The following is a 26636-nucleotide window of genomic DNA, read 5'->3' as shown; positions in this document are numbered from 1 at the left end:
TGGAAAAGGAGGCCTGGGGGGGGGGGGGGGGTGACATAACACATATTATACCATTGTTGTGTTATTGTTATTTTTGCTAATAACTCTATATTTTCAACTTTGTTATACTAAAAATAAAATTTTATTAATCATATGTCAAATTTTGCTCTGTAAACACCATATATGTGCAATAAGGTCCTGAAGAAGCGGTGCATTGTTCCACAAAACATGTTGAGCTAAATACAGTTTCTACTGGGTAAACTGGTAAACTCAGTCCTTGAAGTAACATTTGAAATATTCTACAGAGCTTTTTATAAATAAATTATGTATATATTTTAACATGTTGTAAATTGAAAAAATTAAACTTTACTTATTATTTGTTTTTTCAAGAGTTTGTATAGTACCATTAAAGTCCACTGTGGCCTCAATACAAAATATTTTCTCCAAATTGAAAGGACAAAGGTACCCCCCTCTTTATTATTGTACTTTTAAGCACTCCAATTATGGACCGTTACTTAACTAATCCCTCGGTTCCACAGACTTTCTCCATGCTTAAGACCAGCCCCCGTAGCCTCTTTTCTAAGGTCCTTCAGCAGACGCAGGTACTCTGATGTCATCAAGTTGCAGGGTGACTGCCCACAAGCCAGAGCTTAAAGGAGAAGAATTAAGCGTCAGCTGCTGGTTGAGTGAGGGATGCGGTAAGTAAAAGTCCTCGTTGCTCGTACTCAGGGCCAAAAGTCTTTGTTGTTCGTACCCAGGGCCGCTGTTAGAAATCATGGGGTCCCATACTGGCTTCCTGATGCTGTTAGAAATCATGGGACCCCTCCAACTCGGCCTACACCCTACCCACCCCCCAAGTTGCAGTAAAAAGTCACTGACTGACTTCACCTGCCTATCCCACCTCCTGTGCCCCTCTGATGATCGGATGGGGCCCAGCTAAATGTAATTTAGGACTGGTAAGCAAGTTAGGAGCAGGGGTGTGGTCTAGTAAAATCCATTAATTTGTTTAAGCAGAAGTGAACTGTAAAGCTGCCAGTGGCGGCCCGTCCGTTATGGGCGCACGGGCACCGTCCCACCCTATCCATGCATCCGACCCCTTAATCTACATGCAGTGTGCCGGTCTCATGAATTCCAATGAGGGGGATTGAAGCATGTGATTAGATTAATAGGCTTCAAAAAAGGGTGGGCTTGGGGCACAGAGCACTGCGCCCTGAGCCCATTCAGTTGTGTGACAATAGCGAATGAATATTCGCTACTGTCACACTGATCCTCCCGGCTAATCAGGAAGCGAGTCTTGAGACCGGCCACCCAATTGGCTGAAAGGACAGGCGATCCTATTGGACACCTAGTGAGTGAGTAACTTGTATAGCGCTGCAAATGTGAACTAAATCACCACAAGGCGCTTATTTCCATCCAGTGTCGTCCTGATCCTTCAGAAGAGGTGGGTCTTAAGTTTTTTCCTGAAGGCCCGATGGTTTTCCTCCATGCGGATGTTTGTGGGTTGAGCGTTCCATAGCCGCGGTCCTTGGACTGCAAATCTTCGTTCTCCCTTCGATTTGTAGCGGGACTTAGGGATGTGGAGGAGGTTTTGGTTGGTTGATCGGAGAACGCGATTGGGGGTGTAGTGTTTTATTTTCTCGCACAAGTATTGAGGAGCATTTCCTTGTGTGCACTTGTGGGTGAGACAGAAGGTCTTGAATATGATCCGATCCTTTATGGTTAGCCAATGAAGGGGCCTCAGGGAAGGGCTGATGGATTCCCAGGGTTTTTTCCCCGTTACCCCCCCCAGGGGGGGAAGGGGGAGGAGACACACGGCAGAAGCAACCGTGATGCAGAAAAGGAGGAGACGCGATAAAAGCCCATTTGCGACCCAGTTGGGTTAAGTGCGGTTGATCGCAGGGAGGAAGAGTGCCGGCGGCCAAAGGAGGGGAGGGTGTTTGCCGACCCCCCAAAAAACAAGAAAAAAACAAAACACACCAGCCGCCACTGAAAGCTGCCTTGTCTGGACTTCCACTGATTACATTACAAGCATGGTAATATCATTGAGAAGTGTACAATTGTCACCAGAACATGAGCATTTAGGACACCAGTTCTTGTAACTGTCACAAATTAGATATATTTTTATTTTGGACACATTTTCACATCTGTTATGTGTCTGGGATTCCCCAATGTGGACATAGATAGCAAAAAGAACTAGATAACGCTTATAACTTTTCCCTACTCTATCCAAATCAACCCAAAAATTACAATTAGTAAAATTCCACCTTAAGTCATTTCTAAGAAATACTCTGCATTCGTGAAATAGCACATAAACTTCTACAGAAACAGGTCAGCAGGCAACAAAAAAAAAAAACATTTCAGAATACGACGAAAAGGGAATGCACAGAAACAATGACTGCATGTCCCTTTGAAGAAGATTTTACATCTCCTTCCGTGACTCCAAACCAGAACAGCAGGTTGAATTTCTGAAGTGACTAGTGACAACAATCAATAAGTAGTTCAAAAGATATTTTAGGTTATGAAAATATGAACTTGCAATTTGCTTGCATATTTCCTGTTTTAAATGAACATAGTACTAATCATTCTCTCCACACACCAGTGTTGCCCTCTGAATTCTACTTCATTTTGTTCCACGTGCCCAGCACTGTTCAACCCACTTTGTGTCCTCTCTTTTGGAGATGTCCCCAGAAGACCAATAGAGGGGAATTTCTCCAATGGGGACACTGGGAGGCCCAAAGGGATTACCTAAATTTTCAGGGATTTCCTCGCACTTCCTCTTTTTTTCCCCAATGGGACACAAATGGCAAAAAAAAAAAAAAAGTCTGACTGAAGCGGAGGTTCACCCTAAAAAACATGTAAAAAACATGTATATACCATTCCATCCAGCATACTGCCGACATGTACAGTATGCTGTTTTTTTTTTTTTTTTCGCTGTACATACCGTTGTAAAGCTATTTCCCCCCCGGCTTCCGGGTAGTGGCTCCCGTGGGAGTGGGCGTTCCTATTCAGAGACTAAGTGATTGACGTGATGACAAAAGCTTCCCCCCGGCGCATAATGCGCATCACCAGTTTCCAAAAGAAGCCAACCGTCGGTGCACAGGCGCCGTATAGCGCCGTATAGAGCCGACTCGCAGTTCAGCTTCTTCCGGAAACTGGTGACGCGCATTATGCGCCGTGGGAAAGCTTTTGTCATCACGTCAATCACTTAGTCTCTGAATAGGAACGCCCACTCCTGCGGGAGGCACTACCCAGAAGCCGGGGAGGAAAATAGCTATAAAAGGGTATGTACAGCGAAAAAAAAAAAAAAACAGCATACTGTACATGTCGGCAGTATGCTAGATGGAATGGTATGTACACGTTTTAGGGTGAACCTCCGCTTTAACCCCACCCAAAAAAAAAAAAAAAGGTTTGGACTTTAGTTTCACGTTAACTTTTAATTAGCATCTTAACCCCTTGACGCTGCCTGTATGCAGATATACGGCCTTCCAAAAGTGAGTCTTTATGTGTGAGGCAGCATACAGTATATGATTACCTGTCTTTGTGCTGGGAGTGCACTCCCAGCACAGAGACTGTGCTCTTGCCACAGAGTGCGCTCCCAGCAGAGACTGTGCTCTTGCCACAGAGTGCGCTCCCAGCACAGAGACTGGGCTCTTGCCACAGAGTGCGCTCCCAGCACAGAGACTGGGCTCTTGCCACAGAGTGCGCTCCTAGCACAGAGACTGTGCTCTTGCCACAGAGTGCACTCCCAGCAGAGACTGTGCTCTTGCCACAGAGTGCGCTCCCAGCACAGAGACTGGGCTCTTGCCACAGAGTGCGCTCCCAGCAGAGACTGTGCTCTTGCCACAGAGTGCGCTCCCAGCACAGAGACTGGGCTCTTGTCACAGAGTGCGCTCCCAGCACAGAGACTGTGCTCTTGCCACAGAGTGCGCTCCCAGCAGAGACTGTGCACTTGCCACAGAGTGCGCTCCCAGCACAGAGACTGGGCTCTTGCCACACAGTTCGCTCCCAGCACAGAGACTGGGCTCTTGCCACACAGGGGGGGGATGCTCGACTTCTGATGGTGGGGGGTTCTTGACACCTGATGTAAGTAGGGTGGGGTGCTGATACAACCGGCCCTTTGAGGGCAACCATAATGCTGATGTGGCGGCAAGGAAATGGAGTTTGACACCCCTGCGTTAAAGAATAAAATGGAGATCATTGCAATACTTAATGTCTCACCATATTTGCGCAGCAGTCTTCCAAACGCAATTTTGTTGGAAAAAATACACTTTTTTGAATTAAAAAAACTGTGAAGTTAGCCCAATTGTTTTTTATAATGTGAAAGAGAATGTTACGCTGAGTAAATTGATACCCAACATCTCATGCTTCAAAATTGCGTACGCTCGTGTAACGGCGACAAACTTCGGTACTTAAAAATCTCCATAGGCGACGTTTACAAATGTAAACATCCCTTGTAATAGAAAAAAAGCAGGATAGGGCCTCTTTAATGAGAGATCTGGGGGTCAAAAAGACCTCAGATCTCACATTTACACTTAAAAGCAAAAAAAAAAAAAAAACAATTGTCCCTTTAAGGCCGGAGGGCGGAAGTTACATTTGATGTCGCTCTGGTCCTCCAAGGGCATAGAGTCTAGTGGGGGCCATATTGCCCTCACCCGACGTCCTGCCCATTCATGGATTGTTACTGCCGCTACGACGGCTCCGGTAAGCGGCGGAGACTACTGGGAAGTGGCAGCGCCGCCCATAAAAGTGATCTTGTGGTTAATCTGCCGCTGAGACCACTATTATGTGCTGCCATAACCCTGGTATTTAACATAAAAATAGCAACGTATACCCATGGTGGGCAGTCCGGAAGTGGTTGAAAAGTCTATTTTTCCTATAAAAATAACAAACATGTTATAATTACCTGCTCTGTTGTAGTGCATTTGCACAAATCCTCCTCTTCTTAGGTCCCTCTTCTGGGATCCTGACCCCTCTCTCCTGTTCAGTGCCCCCACAGCAAGCAGCTTGCTATAGGGGTAACTGAGCTGAGTCACAGCTCCCTGTGTCCAGACAGCCCCGACCGCTGTCTCCCCTGATTGGTTAGCTGATTTTAATTGACAGCAGCAGGAGCCAATGGCACCATTGATTTGTCTCAGCCAATCAGGAAGGAGAATCTCGGGTGGCTAATACACTCATGGACATTGCTGGACAGAGAGGGACTTCAGGGGGGCTGCTGCACACAGAAGGCTTTTTATCATAATGCATAGAATGCGCTGAAGGGGTTGTACACCCTCCTGTTTTTTCACCTTACTACATCCTATGCATTAAAGGGGTTGTAAAGGTAATTTTTTTTCCCTAAATAGCTTCCTTTACCTTAGTGCAGTCCTCCTTCACTTACCTCATCCTTCCATTTTGCTTTTAAATTTTCTTTATTTCTTCTGAGAAATCCTCACTTCCTGTTCTTCTGTCTGCAACTACACACAGTAATGCAAGACTTTCTTCCTGGTGTAGAGTGTCATGCTTGCCCCCTCCCCTGGAATACAGGAGAGTCAGGACGCTCTCTATGTTGCAGATAGAGAAAGGAGCTGTGTGTTAGTGGGCATCCTGACTCTCCTGTGTTCCAGGGGAGGGGGTCGAGCACGACACTCCACACCAGGGAGAAAGTCTTGCAATACTGTGTGTAGTTACAGACAGAAGAACAGGAAGTGAGGATTTCTCAGAAGAAATAAGGACATTTTAAAGCAAAATGGAAGGATGAGGTAAGTGAAGGAGGAATGCACTAAGGTAAAGGAAGCTATTTAGGAAATGTTTTTTTTTTACCTTTACAACCCCGTTAAGGTGAAAAAACTTCTGTCAGTTACCAGCCCCCCGTTTTCCTTACCTGAGCCCTGGAATGTCCCACGCCGAGGACATGCAGACTCTCTGCCGGGGGGTTCTCGGCTTTTAATTGGATAGATTGATAGCAACGCAGCCATTGGCTCCCGCTGCTGTCAATAAAATCCAATGACGTGGGCCCTGGGGGGCGGGGCCAAGTCCTGAATTCGACGGCTATGGAAGCCGAATGCTGCACTCGAGAGCGCGCCCGCGAGGTAACCCCCTGGGAGATCGCTTCTCCTAGGGGGTTATCTGAGGGACCCCAGAAGACGGCGTTCGGGGCCACTCTGTGCAAAACAAGCTGCACAGTCGAGGCAAGTATGATATGTTTGTTATTTTTTTTATTTATATGTTAACTTTTAGTATCACTTTAAGAAAAAAAAAACTTCTGCCTTTGCAACCTGTTTAAGCAGACATCTGTCCAGGCTAATAGCTGCAGGTTTATTGACCCATCATAAAATAGTTTAGCCTGCAGAAAACAAAATACACATTTCTGGCTTCACAATTCTCCCTGTAGAGTCAACATAGAATTGTGTTTTATAACTTCTGAGCTGATAACTTTACATCAAGAATAAGACTATACCCACACATATCAACTAATTATCAGCATTGAAAGACCAAACACACCTATACTGGAGACAGGTTAGGCACATTCCATCTCCTAGGTGATATATAGGCATCTGATACCTAAACCCATTCTGGACAATAGTATATCGAGTTCCTGAATGTAACCTGCAGGCATACAAGGATATGAAAGCTGATCTCCATGATTTAGTGAAGTTTACGTAGTTCATTTTGGCCAAGCCATCCAAACTAACTTTTACCTATCAAGTAGTGAAAGTAATAGTTTGTTTGGACCAACTTTGACCAAAAAAACTATTTAAAGCGGAGGTTCACCCTAAAAAACATCTATATACCATTACATGCAGCATACTTCTATACGGCGCCTGCGCACAGACTAGGAGCCGTGTAGAGCTGACTGCGCAGGCGCCGTATAGAGCCGAGTCCCAGTTTGGCTATTTTCGGAACACGTGACGCGCCTTATCCGCACGTCAATCATCTACGCCTCTTCATAGGAACGCCTATTCCCCGCAGGAAATCATTGCCACCAGAAGGTGAACTCAGTCCTGACATAGTGATAACCAGGTGAGCCATTAAGGGATTAATGATTTCTGACAATTATCTGGCAGCTGAGAAGCCTGAGCACAGACGGCAGCTGCTAAGGGTCCTTTCACACGGAGCGGAACGTTTTTGTGTCCGCTTCGTGTGTGTCCGTCGGCTCAGCGGGGATCATCCGTAATCCCCGCTGAGCTGTCGGCGGACAGGGCGGTCCCTGCACACTGTGCAGAGACCGCCCTGTCTTTCCTCCGCTCTCCCCCATGGGGAATCGGATGAATACGGACCGTCTGTCCATATTCATCCGATCCGATCCGCCGGACGGAAGAAAAATAGGGGTTTCTTCCGTCCGAAAAAACGGATCTTTACGGACGCGGATCTTTGCGGACGTTAGCGGATGCATCATCCGCTAACGTCTGCAATCCCATAGGGATGCATTACAAGTCCGTAAAGGGACTTGTAAAAAACGGATGAACGGTCCGCACATGTGAAAGGGGCCTTAGAGCCCAGCCCTGACACCACACTGGGATGGATGTGCTTCTGTGTCTGGAGTGGTCAGTTTGAAATAGGAAAGCAGAATTGACAGGATCATTAGGGGTTCTACACAAGCAAGGAAGCATTGCAAAGAGAACAGGATACTTTTTAACACAAGTACATGGTACAACAGACACATACACTATATTGTCAAAAGTATTAGGATGCCTTCCTTTACAAATGAACTTTAATGACATCCCAGTCTTATTCAGGAACTTGACTGGCCTGCACAGAGTCCTGACCTCAACCCAATAGAGCACCTTTGGGATGAATTTGAGCGGAGACTGCAAGCAAGGCCTTCTCATCCAACATTGGTGCCTGACCTTACAAATGTGCTTCTGGAATAATGGACAAACATTCCTATAGACACACTACTAAACGTTGTGGACAACCTTCCCAGAGGAGTTAAAGCTGTTATAGCTGCAAAGGGTGGGCCAACTCAATATTAAACCATACAGACTAAGACTGAAATGCTATTAAAGTTCACGTGTAAAAGTAGGTGTCCCAATACTTTTGACAACTGTGTGTTTAATCTTTTTTCGATATCTAAAAATCATTAAAATAATCTCTAATGCACTGGAAGCCGGTTCACACAGGGCGACTCGTCACAGCGACACAGCCGCATGACAAGTCGCGCTCCGCTCTCTTCAAACGAACCGTTCTAATAGGAGCGACGCAAGGTTCTTGTACGACTTTGGGGGCGACTCGGGGCGACTTGCATTGACTTCTATACAGAAGTAATTTTGCAAGTCACCTCTCAAGTCGTCTTGAGATCGCCTTGCCGAGTCGCCCCCAAAGTCGTGCTGCCCCAATGTAAACCGGCTCTAAGCCAGAGATTAAAGAATCCCTGTCTCTTTGAAAAGCGCTACTATATTGTAAATCTCTGAAATATTCCTGTCTGTATTACAGACATTTATTAACCTCCTTGGCGGTATCCCCGAGCGTGACTCGGGGTGGTTTTTCCATGCTGGGATCGGTATCCCCGAGTCACGCTCGGGGTAGATGTGCAGAGCATGCAGCGGTGCGGCTTACCTTCTCGCTGAATCCACAGGCAGGGTTTACTTACCTTGTCCCTGGATCCAGCGATGCCACCGCGCTGTGTGAGCGAGCGGATCCTCGCTCGATTCACAGTGTCCCCGTGTGCCGCCGATCTCCGTTCCCTGCGACGTTACGACGCACGGGGGCGGAGAACGGCGCCAAATTCAAAAAGGTAAACAAACACATTACATACAGTATACTGTAATCTTATAGATTACAGTACTGTATGTAAAAAATACACACCCCCCTTGTCCCTAGTGGTCTGTCCAGTGCCCTACATGTACTTTTATATAATAAAAACTGTTCTTTCTCCCTGCAAACTGTATATTGTCCATAGCAACCAAAAGTGTCCCTTTACGTCAAAAATGGTTTTAGAGCAGCTAGAAAACAGCGATAATAAATTATAATCACTTGCAGAATTGTGCGATAGCGATTTGTGGGGAAATTCGTCATAAAAAAATAAAAGTAATGACACTGACAATTCTGCAACTGAGCAAATTTCAGTGATTTTGAGTCGATTACATTATTGAATAATTTTTATTATAATTATATTATTATTTGTTATAATTATTTATAATTATTTATTATATTATAATTTATAATTTTGTTTTAAAAAAAAATTCATACCCGAGGATTGCCTACTAGACTCCTGTTTGGTCAGATTTAAATGAGTTATTCCTAAGAATTACAGGCCTACAGTATAAAACGCCAAATTTCCTTGCAAATAATCGTACCGGTTTTGGTACGTAATTCCAGACAGAATCATACCGCCAGGGAGGTTAAAAGTCAAAATTTATATTACAGATATTATAAATGATTTGTGTTTCAGATAAATCATATTGTGGCAGTTGTTTCGTGCATAAAAGATTAACTGCATTGTTAATTAAACCCAATGTTGATTGCTCTGTCTGTTGGCACCTAGATTGCAGTCAAGCGAGCTGGAAAATCTTTGTGCAGAGTGAGGCTGAGCTTTTCATTGTCACGTGTTCATGACAGCGCAGTGTCAGTTCACTCTCCGTTTGTCACTCAGCATGGTGAGATCTGACCAACTGTTTGTTACATATTGCTGAAAGCGGCCAATATCTGTCACCGCTGATGTCACAATGGCACGAGGTCACACCGCATGCAAGCAGCATTAGCTAAAGCAGGTGTTAGCTGGATCTGCTGCTTCCTTCCATTCTGAAGTTCTTACTTCTCTGGTAGAATGGGCTAAAATGAGTTCTATGGTAACAGCATACACTTTTATTTTATTACATCAATAATGTAATAGCAATAAAATTCAATAGTTATATTTGACCATCCAATATAAGCCTATTTGAAGAATCTCCTTTCATTATGTGAGTGCCGCCTGTCTGCTGGCCATCTCGTTCTACAACTTCCTGGATTCCCTGCCTGCTTTGTAGCTTCTCCCCTGCTGTTTACTTTCCATTCCTAAGGACTACATATCCCATGGTTCCTTGCTTCCTCCAAGCAATGATTTCTATACTGACTCCGCCTTCTGAAACTCCTCCTTTCAGCACCTCTGTAGTTGAGAAGGCAGGCTCTGTACATTCTGTCATATTTTGCTGCTGCTTCAGTACTTCTGTCATTTAAAATGGTTCTAAAGGCTGATTTAAAGTAAAAAACTTCCACTGTTTGTGCCCCCCAAAACACTGGGCCCCGTACACACGACCGAACATGTCTGCTGAAACTGGTCCGACGGACCAGTTTCAGCAGACTTGTTCGGTCGTGTGTACGGCCGACCGGACAATTGTCTGGCGGATCGGACAGTTTCCAGCGGACAAATTGACCTTCCAGGGCCGTGCACGTCGCCGCGTCATCGTCGCAGCACGTCACCGCGCAGGGGAGGGCTGGCAGGGGGGGCAGGGTGGAAATCTCCCCCCGGGCTGGTGACACTATGCACAGCCACTTGCCCGCCACTACCAAATGCTGTTTTTGCAGAGCAGGAATATGCCTGCTGGAGCTTTGCTAACACAGGTCACGGCCGCTGCTCACCTCCCACTGTGCCGCCGTGCCTGTGTCAGCTCCGAGGTAGATGGCTGCAGAGCTGAGCTATGTCTCGTCTCACACATAGCTCAGCCTCAGCACACACCAGCGCTGACATCCCCTTCTCTCTCTGCACAGACATGAGGAAAGATAGAGCTCATATGCTCCTCCTTCTGAGTCTGCCCTGCCCACACTCCCCGGGCATGTGTGGGCACTGGACAGGAAGTTTGAACCCAAAAAAGCATCAGACAGCCTGCCTGCACCTCAGCCTCCATCCTGGTAAGCTCACCCTCTCTAGTCTCTCTTGCCTCCCAGTGTATAAAAAGGGGTGCCCTGTGGACTTTGTTAAAGGGGAGGGGGGGCAGGCTTTGGTGAGCAGAGACCCTCTTTACACAATAGTCCACAGCATGCACCCTTAAATCAAGTTTCCCAGAACACCCCTTACATCAGATCTGATGTAAGGGGGGCCTCTGTGCCGACTCTGATGTAAGGGGGGCATCTGTGCCGACTCTGATGTAAGGGGGGCCTCTGTGCCGACTCTGATGTAAGGGGGGCCTCTGTGCCGACTCTGATGTAAGGGGGGCCTCTGTGCCGACTCTTGTGATCATGAAAAATCTTAGACTGTTTTCCTCGATCCATCACTTTCCCACGCTCTATGGGCCACTTGACTGGACTTGCCCCCCAGGCCTAAGGCTGCCAGCCCTCCCCTGTCACCGCGTATCCTGTCCGAGGGGATTTCTGTTTGATGGTGTGTACAACCATCAGACAGAAATCTCAGAGCGGACATGTCCGCTCGTCTGTACAGGGCCTTACTGTACTGTATCTGACACACACCACACTTGATCCAATGCTGTCCCACCGGCATCCCCACTCTGCTCTCTCTTCCTGCATTCACAGGCTTGGTTGAGAGCTACAGGAGCAATTGGCTCCTGCTGCTGTCAGTCAAGTTCAGTGAGGAGGGAGCAGATCAAGGCCGAGCTCCACTGCGTGTATCAATAAACGCACACAGCCCAGCTCAGGATCCAGCCAGCATGAGCGCCCCCATAGCAAGCCGCTTGCTATGGGGGTACTCGGAGAAGAGGAATAGCCTAGATCACTGATGAGGGACCCCAAGCGAGGAGGTGCAGACCACCCTGTGCAATACTATTGCACAGAGTGTGTAAGTATAACATGTTTGTCAATGTAATAATAATAAAAAATTACTTTACAATCACTTTAATATGGACACACATATAGCAGTCTGATTGTGCAATCCCTGGTATATTTTCTTTGAATTTACCAACATCTATGAAATGCAATGGCAAACCTAAATCTAATGAAGATGGCAGCATGTGTGGCTAGTTTTACACTCCCCATTCACATTTGTGTAATTAGGACTCACATGCAGAATTGGTGAAGTTCTGCCCGCAATTCCAAATCATACAAAATGTGCATTTGCGTGCCATTTAGGATGAATATGGTGCGATTTTGCCATGATTGTGACGCTTGTATGTGTAATCACACCTGACTTCAAGTGGGCTTCCCTATGTGCGACATAGAGAAATGCATGTGAATCGGGCTTTTAGAGGCAACCCGCGTTCCCACTAAGCCTAATGAATGGGGGGCTTAGGTGGAGGGAGGGGTGGAACTCAGACATCATACAGGTTTTTGGGCTGTATAATAATGTTAGCTCAGACCAATAAAATAAATAATTGTGGAGCCCTAAATTGTTTTGCACTCTTCCAGATAAAGCAGCTACAAAGAATAGGGAACAGAGAAAAGTCACTGTTCCTGGGTCCAAGTCACACCAAGAATGCCATCAGCATGGAGATTGCATCTTCTCCAAGGTTTTCTCTAGGCGCTGTGATGTGTTTGTGGCAGGACTGTGAGCTCCCACAGGGACTGGTGGGAATGCTTTTGGACTGAAGAAAGGGGTTAGCTCTAAATAAAAAGGTTAGGTAGTGAAAATGTCATGATGGTAATAAAAGGATCAACCTACTCCATGCACTTGGGTTCCCCAGTACATCGGCATAGATAGGACAGACGTCAATCACAGCGGATGACGCGTCGTGTATCATGGAAGCGCGCTCGCAAAAGCTTTCCACCATGTGAGGGAGCTCGCATGAACGTGGAAAGCTTTTGCGCGGAGGAGCCGAGACAGCCGCCGAGGGACCCCAGAAGACACAGATCCGGGTCACTCTGTGCAAAACGAACTGCACAGAGGAGGTAAGTATAACAATAAAAAAAAAAAAATTCTGCCTTTAGTGTCCCTTTAAGTAATACTAACCTCAGACTCTGTATATTACATATTCCTGACCCCTACAATCTGTACATTACATACTACTGACCTCTTCACTCTGTACATTACATACTCCTGACCCCTGCACTCTGTACATTACATACTACTGACCTCTTCACTCTGTACATTACATACTACTGACCTCTTCACTCTGTATATTACATATTCCTGACCCCTACAATCTGTACATTACATACTACTGACCTCTTCACTCTGTACATTACATACCCCTGACCCCTGCACTCTGTACATTACATGCTCTTGATTCCTGCACTTTGTACATTACATACTCCTGACCCCTATACTCTGTACATTACATACTCCTGACCCCTACACTCTGTACATTACATACTCCTGACCCCCGCTCTCTGTACATTACATACTCCTGACCCCTATACTCTGTACATTACATACTCCTGACCCCCGCTCTCTGTACATTACATAATTCTGACCTTTACACTCAAAAAACAGGTTACATTTTTAAGTCACTCCCACTGCTAGTGCAATCTTGCCACACTTACAATGCACAGTGGAGTGCTGTGTGCCCTTCCTTATTTTTTCGTTTGCATCCCCAAAGGTGGTGCAGGGTGGGAACCGATCAGGAAGGCTGTACAGGGCCCCCCGTGATTTCTAATGGCAGACATGCACCCCCAGACTAAACAAGCATTTAGCCCTTGCAGTACAGGGGGGGTCACTGTAAGGGTATACTTTGACCACTATGATATTGTCACATAAAGTTGAATTATTAGACAGTTTCAGATTACTTCCTGTACTTGTAATAAGAAAACCTCTGAGGTTGGGATTGTGTGGGCAACAAAAAATATTTTCAAAAAGTATAAAAATATATATATTTAATACACATAAGTAGAAAAAGTACAAAATGACATTACAATACAATATGATACCATAGAAAAAAATAAATTACGGAAAGACACCATGCCACATTTCAAAAAAGTTCCCACTGGCTGATCCCATTTCTCTTGAAATGTGGCATGGTGTCTTTCCGTTTTTCATTCTGTAATTTATTTTTTTCTATGGTATCATATTGTATTGTAATGTAATTTTGTACTTTTTCTACTTATGTGTATTAAATATATATATTTTTATACTTTTTGAAAATATTTTTTGTTGCCCACACAATCCCAACCTCAGAGGTTTTCTTATACATTTTCAAGGGATGATGGCAACCACATGGTCATCTGTATAGGCTGGTTTATTTGCAACTTCCTGTACTTGTATCTAATCTTGTGCTAAAGGAAAAACTTTTTGAAAAGGGACGTATGGTTACATTGCTCAACCTTCTCAAAATCATTTGTGCTATAAACAAAATAAATTCTTCACTGACTCTTCTGGTGAACTATAAATAAAATAACATGCCACCATAGACTCATAATCATCTGACAATGACATCAGATAACCTATTCTAACGGTGATAATCTTGCTGTTTGTACAGTTACCTGTCTGACTGCATACCATGTCTGTCAGCAGTGACTCCTCTCAGTGCATGACTCACAGAACACACTCCTATCAGTAGAGCTAACAGTATATTGGCGGGCATCTTTAGTTTATTGCAAGCTGGCGTCAGTCATGTCACATGTCCTGGAACCATTGTCATAACAGGCCACTATGGGAGTGAGTATGAGGAGCAATTCTCTCATGTATTGTCTCTAAGGTCCATTACAATGGTGTGTATTGAGCTCTCCTCACTGTATAACAAAAGTTTGTACACACGCATTCCTTCCGATTTGTTTTGTCATGAATTCATAAAACTAATATGGTCTTCATCACCAGGGAGTAAATCAAATGACCGGCAGGATTCATAGCAAACACCCGTATGACCATAGTTGGGCCCAGTGGGACCCTCCTAATTTCCACACAGTCTTGTGGTTGGGAATGAAGAGACTGCACTGACTATTCTCACTCTAGCCCCCTGGTGCCGCATACAGCCCTTTGGCACTTTTTGTGCGGTACCCGGGGCTCCTGCAGCCACTACTCTGTGTTTCTAGTCTATGACTTCTGAAGCATGTCCCAAGTCACCAACCACTCCTTAATTTCTCCTTAATTAACAAAGTCTGAGCTAATTATCAGCTCAGACACTCACTAAATTTAACATAGCGCCTGGTCATCGGGAGCAGGGCACTACATATTCATATGTAAATATCATTTTTTATCATTATGTTTTTTTGCTTGGTCTTGTAAACCTGAAGAAAGGGGGGGGGGTGTTGCCCCTGAAAGCACTGGCTACAATTCCAGAAATGAAAATTATTTTGGACTTTTTTTATCTGGTTTTGGTATGGGACTCCTTTCTGTATTTCTATTGTTTGAGCTGCTGTTGGGTGCCGATAACGGGAAGCCTTGTTGTTTGGGAGCTGCCTCGCCAAAGCGCGGTTCGTCTTCGGTATTTCTTTTTCTGGCTATACTTGTAAGTCTAATAGTTCCCAGCGTCTCTAAGTACATTGTTCTAGAGTCCACAAAAATCAGTTGTCTGGGATGAATTCTACTAGTAATAGTATATTCTATAGTCTACTATTTACCATGATAAGCCTAGTTATTACCGTATCTACAGGGCATAAACTTGTATACTCAACAAGTGACATTGTGCAAGTTGGAGCCACAATCATTCAAATCTTCCAGCATCCATCCATGGGTACCTTAAGGTGGACTCCGGGTATCATCTTTATTACATATTTACATTGGACCTTCTTGAACCAATGTAAAGATTCATTTCTGAGGGGCCATTGAAGTAGCTGACAATTCCTGTAGTAGTCAGAGAGGTTTGAACTTTGCCTACATACTTTGTATTGTAGGAGTCCTTTCTCATCTCAGAAAGTTGGGAGGTACGGTATGTGGTAATATATAAATATATGTCGCTTAATTGTTTTAATGATGTTGCTGTTAATAAATAACTTGCATTGATGAAAAAGGCCAGTTAACGACAAAGCACAAAGGAGTGCTCATATTTCACTGTAATTCAACTGGAAAAATTGCAGTACAAACACCAAGGCTAAAGTGCAGATTGAGAAACACCCACGGCAGCCAACTGTACATATACACCCTGGCTATTACACACGTTTAATCTCAGGCCGCCTTTACAACTCCTCCTAACAAGGGAATAGGATGGTACTTTGGCTCAGTGGGACCATAAGAAGTTTATATATAATATATCAGAACTAAATTGGGTTCACAGCTAAATGCTGTCCATACATTATACAATTTTCTTGTATAGTTTTTCTTTAGTTTTATGAAAAACCATATACAGTCGAACCTTGAATTACGAGCATTTTCCGTTCCAGGAGTATGCTCGTAATCCAAAGTACTCGCATATCAAAGCGAGTTTTCCCATTGAAGTCAATGGAAACGAAAATAATTTGTTCTGCATTGATTTCAATGGGATGCAATACCGAATGCCGCCAGAGGTGGGGGGCGCCAGAGAGTGCCAAAAGCCGCCAAAATGGCCAGAGGACACTTCAGCTTGTTTCCTGCACGCCCGTACCTCAGGTCAAATGAGGTACTGCAGGCCAATGGTCGGATTTTCTCGGCTCCTGCACGCCCATACCTCAGGCCAAATGAGGTACTGCAGGCCTATTTAGCTTGAATTCTGCTCGTCTTGCGAGTCAACACTCGCAAACAGAATAAAAAAAAAAAAAAGTTGCTCGCAAATCAAAACGCTCTCAAGCCAAGTTACTCTTAAACTGAGGTTCCACTGTAATATGAGGTCAAACCTAAACCCTTTTAATTTGTATGCAGTCAGGCAGGCCCTTGTACTACATAGTTGAAGGTAAATCTAAAGGAAAATGAATAGGAAAATTCTATAATGTATAAGGCCTCATTCACATGGGCGCTAAAGCCTGCACAATGTCAATGAGCCATTGTTTATGTGTCTGGAGCAGTCAGGTCCTGCTTGCAGGCAGCTCTTGCAAGTCTATGGGGATCCCCACTCACCCTAATTTGACAAGTGGTGGGTGAGTGTCACTATAGACTTACATGAGCTGTCCACAACATACAGGGATTTACAATGTAATACTGACATATAATCACACACATAGGTTGGACTTGTGTCTTTTTTCAACCTCACCGACTATGTAACTACATACCTCCCAACTTTTTGAGATGGAAATGAGGGACACCTATCAGCAAAAGTATGTAGGCATAGGACACACCCCTTGCCACACCCCTTAAAGGAGAATTATACAAAAAAAAATATGATTGGTTAAACCCACAAGTGCTTTTTTTTACCACTACTATTCCTTTATATTGGCTTTTGGAATTTGCAAATGCAGCAATTTAGAAATCAGATGAATAGTTTAGCACTGGGAAACACTTTTTGATAGATAAAAGTGCATTTTATATGCAACTATATAGATCAGACAAAAATGAGGGACAAATGAGGAGAATGAGGGACAGAGGGACATTGCTCCAAATCAGGGACAGTCCCTCCAACGACAGTTGGGAGCTATGCTATTTAACTACATACCTCCCAACGTTTTGAGATGGAAATGAGGGACACCTATCAGCAAAAGTATGCAAGCATAGGACACACCCCTTGCCACACCCCTTAAAGGAGAATTATACAAAAAAAAAAAAAAAAGATTGGTTAAACCCAAAGTTGGGAGCTATGTAACTATGTCTGTGCAAAGCACCTGCCAGTTCTAGATACATAAAGAAATGGCCCATTATGGTGTATGGGTCTCGGCACCCGTGTGATGTGCCCTAACACACTGTGCCATAGAGGTCCAGTGACAGAAAACATATAGATATAGCTGGGCTGCAGAGCTTTACTTTTTTTTTTTTTTATCGCTCTGAACATTAGATTGGTTCTTCAAAAAAGCCTGCTACTATCATTAAAGCGGTTGTAAACCCGCAATTTTTTTTATTTTTTTTTCACCTGAAAAGCAAAAGCCATAATGAGCTAGTATGCACCGCATATTAGCTCATTATGAAATACTTACCTCAAAACAAGGTGTAGGGAACTTACCTGGTCCACGCCGAGCGAGATATCATCTTGACTTGGCGTGTCTTCCGGGTATTGCCGCTCCAGCGCTGTGATTGGCTGGAGCGGCGATGACGTCCTTTAGCCGAGGATCCCCGCTGCGCATGTGCCGCTTGCAGCGGCGCATTGCGGGGGGGATATCTCCTAAACCGTACAGGTTTAGGAGATATTCTTTATACCTACAGGTAAGCCTTATTATAGGCTTACCTGTAGGTAAAAGTTATAAAAACCAGTTTACAACCACTTTAAAGTAAAACCCAAGCCAAAACTATAGAGGAGAAAGGGTGCTCCGTGCTCCTCTATGGAGCCGCGGATGTCAGCGGTGACATGCCCGCTGACATCCGACCCGCTCTGATCCGCCAAAGTGTGACGGAGGAAAAACCTACTTTTCCATCCGTCTGGCGGATCGGGTGAACATGGACAGACGGTCCGTGTTCATCCGATCCCCCCATAGGGTAGAGCGGAGAAAAGACAGGGCGGTCCCTGAACAGTGTGCGGGGACCGCTCTGTCATCCGCCGGCTCAGCGGGGATCAACGGAGCGATCATTACTGATCCGCCCCGTGTGAAAGGGGCCTAACTGAACAAGTTGAAGTTAAAAGCTAATTAGCTACCATGTACAGCTGCATCAGATTATGAGTGCTCCAGTTTTAGTAACTCAACCCCACTGTGTATATGAGGCTGGGAAAGATGTCCCCAGTGGAGATATCCCTTGACTTTCTGGTCCAATGTCAACTGTCAATGTAAAATGTAGGATATCCCTCACTTTCTGCCCAGGCAATAATGGTCATCAGTCTGGGAAACAGACACCAATAAAAACTAGACAATTCATCTAGTATTACATTTGTAAACATTATTGGATCGAGATACACTTTAAGCATATTAAATAAATCCCCGTCTGCAACATCTGTATGCAGAGTGTCAAGTCCTAGCTAGTCCTCCTCCTACAAGTACCAGCAAGCTGTTAGCGTTTCTTCCTGAGGCTGCCTCTGACCTTACTCCTTACCCGACCGGCCAAAGCTGTGGCTCCATGTCTTTTGGCTGGAAATGCCAGGGATTGCCTTTAATTCCCCTACAATATTATAAAGAAAATGATAAAGCTTTGTGTATAAAACTGTCTGAAAACAGTAGCTGCCTGCAACACTCACGGAACTGGAATAAGAAAAGAAGGAGATGACGACTGTCATGGGAAAATTATTTTAACTATGGACACTTTTTTCTGCAGTAGTCAAAACATCACACTTGTGGTTATGTGGCCACTTACTGAAAGCGGAATTCCAACCAAAAGTGGAACTTTCGCTTTAACCACTTCAGCTCCGGAAGGATAACAATTTGAATTTTTTGGGAAAAAAACCCCCACAATATTTTGTACTTTTTGCTGTAATAAATATCCCCAAAATTAAAAAAAAAATGTCTTCATCAGTTTAGGCCAATATATATTCTTCTACATATTTTTGTTAAAAAAAAAATTGCAAGTGTATATTGATTGGTTTGCTCAAAAGTTTTAGGCCCGGATTCAGAAAGAATTTACGTTGGCGTATCTATTGATACGCCGCGTTAATTCTAGCATGCGCCGGCGTATCTTCTTTCTGTATTCAGAAAGCAAGATACGCCAAAATTTGACTAAGATACGACTGACGTAAGTCTCTTACTCCGTCGTATCTTAGTTGCATATTTACGCTGGCCGCCAGGTGGCGCTTCCAAAGATTTACGCGTAGAATATGCAAATTAGCTAGATACGCCGATTCAGAAACGTACGTCCGCCCGGCGCATTTTTTTACATCGTTTACGTAAGGCTTTTTCCGGCGTAAAGTTACCCCTGCTATATGAGGCGTAGCCAATGTTAAGTATGGAAGTCGGGCCAGCGTCGAATCTTGCGTCGTTTACGTCGTTTGCGTAAGTCGTTCGTGAATAGGGCTTTGCATAAGTTACGTTCACGTCGAAACCAATGAGGCTTTGCGGCGTAATTTGGAGCATGCGCACTGGGATACGTCCACGGATGGCGCATGCGCCGTTCGTTAAAAACATCATTTACGTGGGGTCACACTGAATTAACATAAAACACGCCCACATCTTGCTATTTTGAATTAAGGGGGCTTACGCCGGCCCTCATATGCTACGCCGCCGTAACTTAGGGCGCAGGTTATTTCTGAATACAGAACCTGCCTCACTAGGTTACGGCGGCGTAGCGTATCTGAGATACGCTACGCCCGCACAAAGTAACGCCGGGCTTTCTGAATCCGGGCCATAGCGTCTACAAAACAGGGGATAGATTTATAGCATTTTTATTATTATTTTTTTTTTTTTACCAGTAATGACGGCAATCTACGATTTTTATCAGGACTGCGACATTGCGGAGGACAGATCGAACACTTTTTTGGACCATTGACATTTATACAGCGATCAGAGCTAAAAATAGCCACTGATTACTGTATAAATGTCAATGGCAGAGAAGTGGTTAACACTAGGGGGCAAGGTGTTAACAGTGGGGGTGTTCCAACTGTGGGGGGATGGGACTGACTTGGGGAGGAGACCAATCGGTGTTCTTATATACTAGGAACACACAATCTGTCTCTACTCCCCTGACAGGATGTGGATCTGTGTGTTTACACACACAGAGCCACTTTCCTGTTCTGTCATCGCGGTTGCCCGGCGGACATTGCCCCCCGCCGGGGACACGCATCGGCGGGCCTGCTAGATGGTCTTGAAGGAGCGACATATACCTACGGCGATTTGCACAGTCGTGCCAACCTGTCGCAGTATAACTGCAGTGGCTTGTCAGTTAGCGGTTAAGCACTCCTTGCCCCCATACATACCACATTTGGCATCGATTATTTTTGAGGGGGGGGGGAGTGGGTACTTTCTTTTTAGAGAGACTACCTGTCCCACCCACTTCCTCCTTCCGTTTCTCGGCCACCTAGGTGACGCCTCCTCTCCCCCTAGGCAACCCTTCCATGCAATCTTCTGGGACACGTCCCAGAAGATTGCCTGGCCAATAGCAGAGTGCACAACAATAAAATCAGTCTGTATATGCAGTAATATATAAAAAACAGGGTGCAATCAGCGCAAATATATAGATCAAAAAATTATGATATTAAAAGTGTATTTATGTGATACAGACCCCCAGGGTTCAGATCACTGGTAATGCCAGCTGAACACTAAGGGAAATTCGCAAAAATCCTAAGCAAGTAAAAAATAAAATAGAAAAAGTGCAGCGCAAAACTCAAATATATAAATGATACTGGTATACTCAAACACCAATACCATAAGTGTGAATATGAATATGCAGAAAAAATGAAAAAAAAAAATAAAAAAAAAAAATATTAAAAATTAAATACAATTCAAACAAACAGTCCAAAAGTCCATAAGTGTCAGAAGATGAGTGAATTAAACGAAAATAAATCTCCACCACGTGACAATCCACCAAAATTTTGAAGTGATCCCTCCACCGTTGTAGATGGCTACTCTCACCTTCATATATGGACCACTGAGTTAACAGATGGTCAATAAAGCAAATCAAATAGGCAGGTCATGAACAGGAACCAGGCTGATGTATTAGATCCTCATAAGACAACCAAACTGCAAAGGACAGGTGCATGTAAAGAGATAATCACAGACTAAGTGCTCACTGTTGCAATGTGTGGATTTATTCTTTAAAAGAAGCAAAAGTCAGGCTACTCACATTTGGCCAGACAAAAAACGGCATGAAGTACAATCTTTAGGAATGAACAGCAGATGAGCGACGTGATGTTTCAGGCTCCTAAACCACCGCTCCTAAACCACACTGGACCACCAGGGAAGCCCACCCTGGACCACCAGGGAAGGGCAAACTGTAAAAAAAAAGCCCCCCCCAAAAAAAAAAAAATCAGAAAAAAAAACCCCATTAAAAAAAAAAAAAAAGATGCCAATCAGTGCCCACAAATGGGCACTGACTGGCAACATGGGTGCCGCCCCACAGTGTCCATCAGTGCCACACCACAGTGTCCATCAGTGCCACCCCACAGTGCCCATCCATGCCCAGTGCCCACCTATCAGTGCCCATCTGTGCCACCCATAAGTATCCATCAGTGCCACCCATAAGTGCCACCCATGAGTGCCCATCTGTGCCGCCTATGAGTGCCCAGTGCCGCCCATGAGTGCCCATCAGTGCCGCCCATGAGTGCCCATCAGTGCCGCCTATGTGTGCCCATCAGTACCGCCTATGTGTGCCCATCAGTGCCGCCTATGTGTGCCCATCAGTGCCGCATACCAGCGCCGCCAATCAGTGCCACCTTATCTGTGCCCGTCAGTACTACCTCATCGATGTCCATCAGTGCCATCTCATCAGTGCCGCCATATCAGTGCCCGCAATTGAAAGAGAAAACGTACTTATTTACAAAAAAATTAACAGAAAAAAATAAAAACATATTTTTTTTTTCAAAATGTTCAGTCTTTTTTTAGTTGTTGCGCAAACAAAAAAAATTGCAGAGGTGATCAAATACCACCAAAAGAAAGCTCTATTTGTGGGGAAAAAAGGATGCCAATTTTGTTTGGGTACAGTGTAGCATGACCGCGCAATTGCCATTCAAAGTGCGACAGTGCTGAAAGCTGAAAATTGGCTTGGGCGGGAAGGTGCGTAAGTGCCTGGTATGGAAGTGGTTAACAATCACTTTAATAAATACAAGCCACGCCGGATCAGACAAGATGGAGATTGTGACATCATCGCCCTGCCTCACCATCTTGTTCAATCAAAGAACATAGAAGGCAGCGGCGATCACTGTAGTACAGCAGCTACTACAGTGATTTTCAGCTTCCACAGGGATCCCACATGTATGGAATATGTATGCTTACATTGGTTCAAGCTGGATTAATGTAACTATGTTTTAAAATCCAAACCTAGAATTCAGATTTAACAACTGCAAGTAAACAAACAGATACAACGGAAAGATATCACTTACTATGATGGCAACACATACAAGAAAACTATGCACTAAGGTCACATGCTTTTTGTTTTGCACGGCTAAAATGTACTCAAGGCTTGTCTATCCAGTTATTAAATGCATTTGTCAGGGAGTTTTAATGCAGCGCTGAAAGAAGGAAGAAAAGGTCTTAGACCCCTTTCACACTGAGGAGTTTTTCAGGCGGTACAGCGCTAAAAATAGCGCCTGAAAAACTCCTGCCCAGCCTTCTCAATGTGAAAGTATGGACAGCCGCACTCCAAAAAACCTTGATGGTTGTCTTTATTTAACCACTTAAGCCCCGGACCAATATGCTGCTAAATGCCCAAAGGCGTTTTTACAATTCGGCACTGCGTCGCTTTAACAGACAATTGCGCGCTCGTGCGACGTGGCTCCCAAACAAAATTGGCGTCCTTTTTTTCCCCACAAATAGAGCTTTCTTTTGGTGGTATTTGATCACCTCTGCGGTTTTTATTTTTTGCGCTATAAACAAAAATAGAGCGACAATTTTGAAAAAAATGCAATATTTTTTACTTTTTGCTGAAATAAATATCCCCCAAAAACATATATAAAACATTTTTTTTTCCTCATTTTAGGCCGATACGTATTCTTCTACCTATTTTTGGTAAAAAAAAAAAAATCGCAATAAGCGTTTATCGATTGGTTTGCGCAAAATGTATAGCGTTTACAAAATAGGGAATAGTTTTATTATTTTTTTTTTTCACTTCGGACAATTTTGACACATTTTTGGGACCATTGTCATTTTCACAGCAAAAAATGCATTTAAATTGCATTGTTTATTGTGAAAATGACAGTTGCAGTTTGGGAGTTAACCACAGGGGGCGCTGAAGGAGTTAGGGTTCACCTAGTGTGTGTTTACAACTGTAGGGGGGTGTGGCTGTAGGACTGATGTCATCGATCGAGTCTCCCTATAAACGGGATCACTCGATCGATACGCCGCCACAGGGAAGCACAGGGAAGCCGTGTTTACATACGGCTCTCCCCGTTCTTCAGCTCCGGGGAGCGATCGCAACGTCGCGGATCGCTCCCCGAGGGAATCCGACCGCTGCATGTAGCGGGGGGGGGGGGGGTGCCCGATCGGACCCCCGTCCCGCGGAAAGGCAAGGACGTACATGTACGCCCATTTGCCTGTACGTGCCATTCTGTGGACGTACATATACATGCGGCGGTCAGGAAGTTAAAAAAGGAAAAATACACTATGATTAAGCACTCATTTATAGTGCGAAACGCGTCAGCTGTTTTACTCCTGTGTAGTGTGCTGTGACTTGTAGTGCATTTTTCCGTTTTTAAATATAGACAACCATCAAGGTTTTTTGGAGTGCGACTGTCCATATTTTGCTTTTCTTTTTCCATGTGCTGCCTTGTGCATTGCCAGCACCCTTGATTTCCTGAGACCATACTGATCATCCTAACACAATCCACCTGGAGCTGTAACTTTCTTTCTTTTCTCAATGAGAAAGCCCAAGGGCTATATCGCCACCACGCCTCCCGCCCCAGTGTGAAAGGGGCCTTAGAGTTACACCGAGACAATGGAGCTGAAATAGAACTATTCACATTCAAATACAGGCTACTGTAATCAACTTGTCTACAGCGCTCTGCTGTCATCAGATATCTAAGGTGACCTATACTCTCCGAAATATCAGCAATCCTGTTTTCAGAAACATACCTCCCAACTGTCCCTGATTTGGAGCAATGTCCCTCTGTCCCTCATTACTCATTTGTCCCTCATTTTGGTCTGATCTATAAAGATGTATATAAAATGAACTTTTTATCTTTCAAAATGTTTTTCCCGGAGCTAAACCTTTCATCTGATTTCTAAATTGCTGCATTTGTAAATACCAAAAGCCAATATAAAGGAATAGTAGTGATAACAAAAAACCACATGTGGGTTTAACCAATCTTGTTTTTTTGTACAATTCTCCTTTAAGGGGGTGTGGCAAGGGGTGTGTCCTATGCCTGCATACTTTTGCTAATAGGCGTCCCAAAATTTCTGAGATGGAAATGAGGAGTTACCGTATCTATCGGCGTATATCGCGCACTTTTTTGCCCTGAAAATCAGGGCAAAATCGTGGGTGCGCGATATACGCCGATACCCGCTTTCCCGCACCGAGTTTTGAATACTGCGCCGACATATACCGAGCGCAGTACACTCGGGTATAGTCGGCCAGTCTCTGCTTCTTCCGCGGTCACGTCCTGGACGTACAGGACGTACAGGACGTGAGCGCCACAGTTGCCGAGCCTGCCAGAGTGTACTGCGCTCGGTATATACTGGCGCAGTATTCAAAACTCGGCGCGGGAAACGAGCAGGGAGGACGCGAGGACGCCGGACCCGATGAAGAGGACACCCGAAGCCGCAGACGGACGCCGGATTCGCCGATGGACGCCACGCAAGACACCAAAACTGTAAGTACAAAAAAATCTTTTTTTCCACAGGAATGGAGGCAACTTTAGGGGTGCGCGCTATACGCGGGAGCGCGCTATACCCCGATAAATACGGTATGTGATCCCCGCTGAGAAGACAGATGCCAGGCCCATCTCAGAGACAGATCTGTCAGAGCCCCACTGTCCACTATGGGAGATCGGATGAAAACGGAACGCATGTCCCTTTTCATCCGATCCGATCCTCCAGACGGATGGAAAATAAGGTTTCCATTCGTCTGGATTTCACAGACGGGATCGAATCGGATAGCAGCAGATGTCAGCGGAAAAATGGAAAACTGACAGGCGGAACTGATCGGAGCGCCCGTGTAAATGGGGGTCTTAGAGGGCAATTCACCCAATTTTGAGGTTTATGTGAGGGTATATTCAGGTGAGCTAAATTACTGACATTCTATGTCTTTTCCCCCCTGGTTCACACTGAATGCGGCTTTGAAATTGCGTGATTTCACTTGAAATCACACGATTTCAAAGCCGCATGTCAGGGCAACTTAACAAGTCGCACCTGAAATCGCCAAAAGTAGTGCAGCAATCACTTTTATCAAATTGGTTCAGCACTGCAAAGTCGGCGTCGTATCAATTTGAACAATTTCATTGCCAACAATAGGATGCGACTTGCCATGCGATTTGACCTGTGTGAACGGGGGCTCAGGGACTTCAGAGGAGAAATCTCCCCCCATTTGGGCTCTGGTCTGGTCATACACTGATGGATCTTTTTTTGTTCAGTCTGCAGGCTGTATAAAAAAAATAAAAAAACTTAACGCAATGCTCCATCCATGATATAAAGATTAGATTAGATAGATTTTTTAATTCTTGGAAATGTTTTATAGCAGAAAGTAAAAAATATTGGTGTTTTTTTTTTTTAATCCATCTTTCTTTGTTTATATCGCAAAAAAAGAAAAAACCCAGCGGTGATCAAATACCACCAAAAGAAAGCTGTATTTGTGTGGGGGAAAAAATGATAAAAGTTTTATTTTGGTACAGCGTTGCATGACTGTGCAATTGCCAGTTAAAGTAGCACAGTGCTAAATAGCAATAAAATGTTTTGGTCAAAAAAGGGGGTAAAATCTACTGGAGGTCAAATACGTACCTCACTCTTCCCCCATGTACACCAAAAACTGAATAGAAGAAGGACGGAGCAGTCAGTATTTTCTTCCATAGCTCAGCAGTCTGCATATTCTACACATTGAACTGGCTTACAGTTTTGTGTCATTTGCTGCAGATCATTTAACCTATATGTAATAAAAGTTCTGCAGAACATTACAGCCAGTTCTCCTGGTACTATAAGAAACTTACACAGTACAGGTATACATACAGTAAAAGTCTGAGAGTTATAAACTTTTCCTCACCTCGTATGTTCTGTCTGGTTTCTCCTCAGGTTGCTGTATGACTGGCGCACAGTAAACTTCCAGGTAAAGGCGTGGTCACTTTATGTTAAGGTGACTCGGCTGCATTTTCCATGTGCAACAC

At 44.5% G+C, this 26636-nt stretch overlaps 1 protein-coding gene across 7 annotated transcripts in view; it reads right to left on the bottom strand.

The window, feature by feature from the left end:
• The window catches only part of LOC120915333 (circularly permutated Ras protein 1-like), a 114739-nt gene extending 88103 nt beyond the window's left edge, over positions 1 to 26636 (bottom strand). For 2 of the 7 annotated variants that reach the window (XM_040325738.1, XM_040325741.1), the window contains exon 1: positions 26516 to 26635. The gene's annotated coding sequence lies outside the window, so the exon portion shown is untranslated. Of the gene's footprint in view, positions 1 to 26515 lie in introns of all 7 variants that reach the window. The other 5 variants (XM_040325740.1, XM_040325739.1, XM_040325743.1 and 2 more) reach the window with 3 other exon arrangements.

The sequence above is a fragment of the Rana temporaria genome, chromosome 10 (assembly GCF_905171775.1).
Source record: "Rana temporaria chromosome 10, aRanTem1.1, whole genome shotgun sequence".
Classification (NCBI taxonomy): domain Eukaryota; kingdom Metazoa; phylum Chordata; class Amphibia; order Anura; family Ranidae; genus Rana; species Rana temporaria.
Note: the sequence above shows the minus strand (reverse complement) of the source record. Positions and strands in the feature narration are given on the sequence as shown.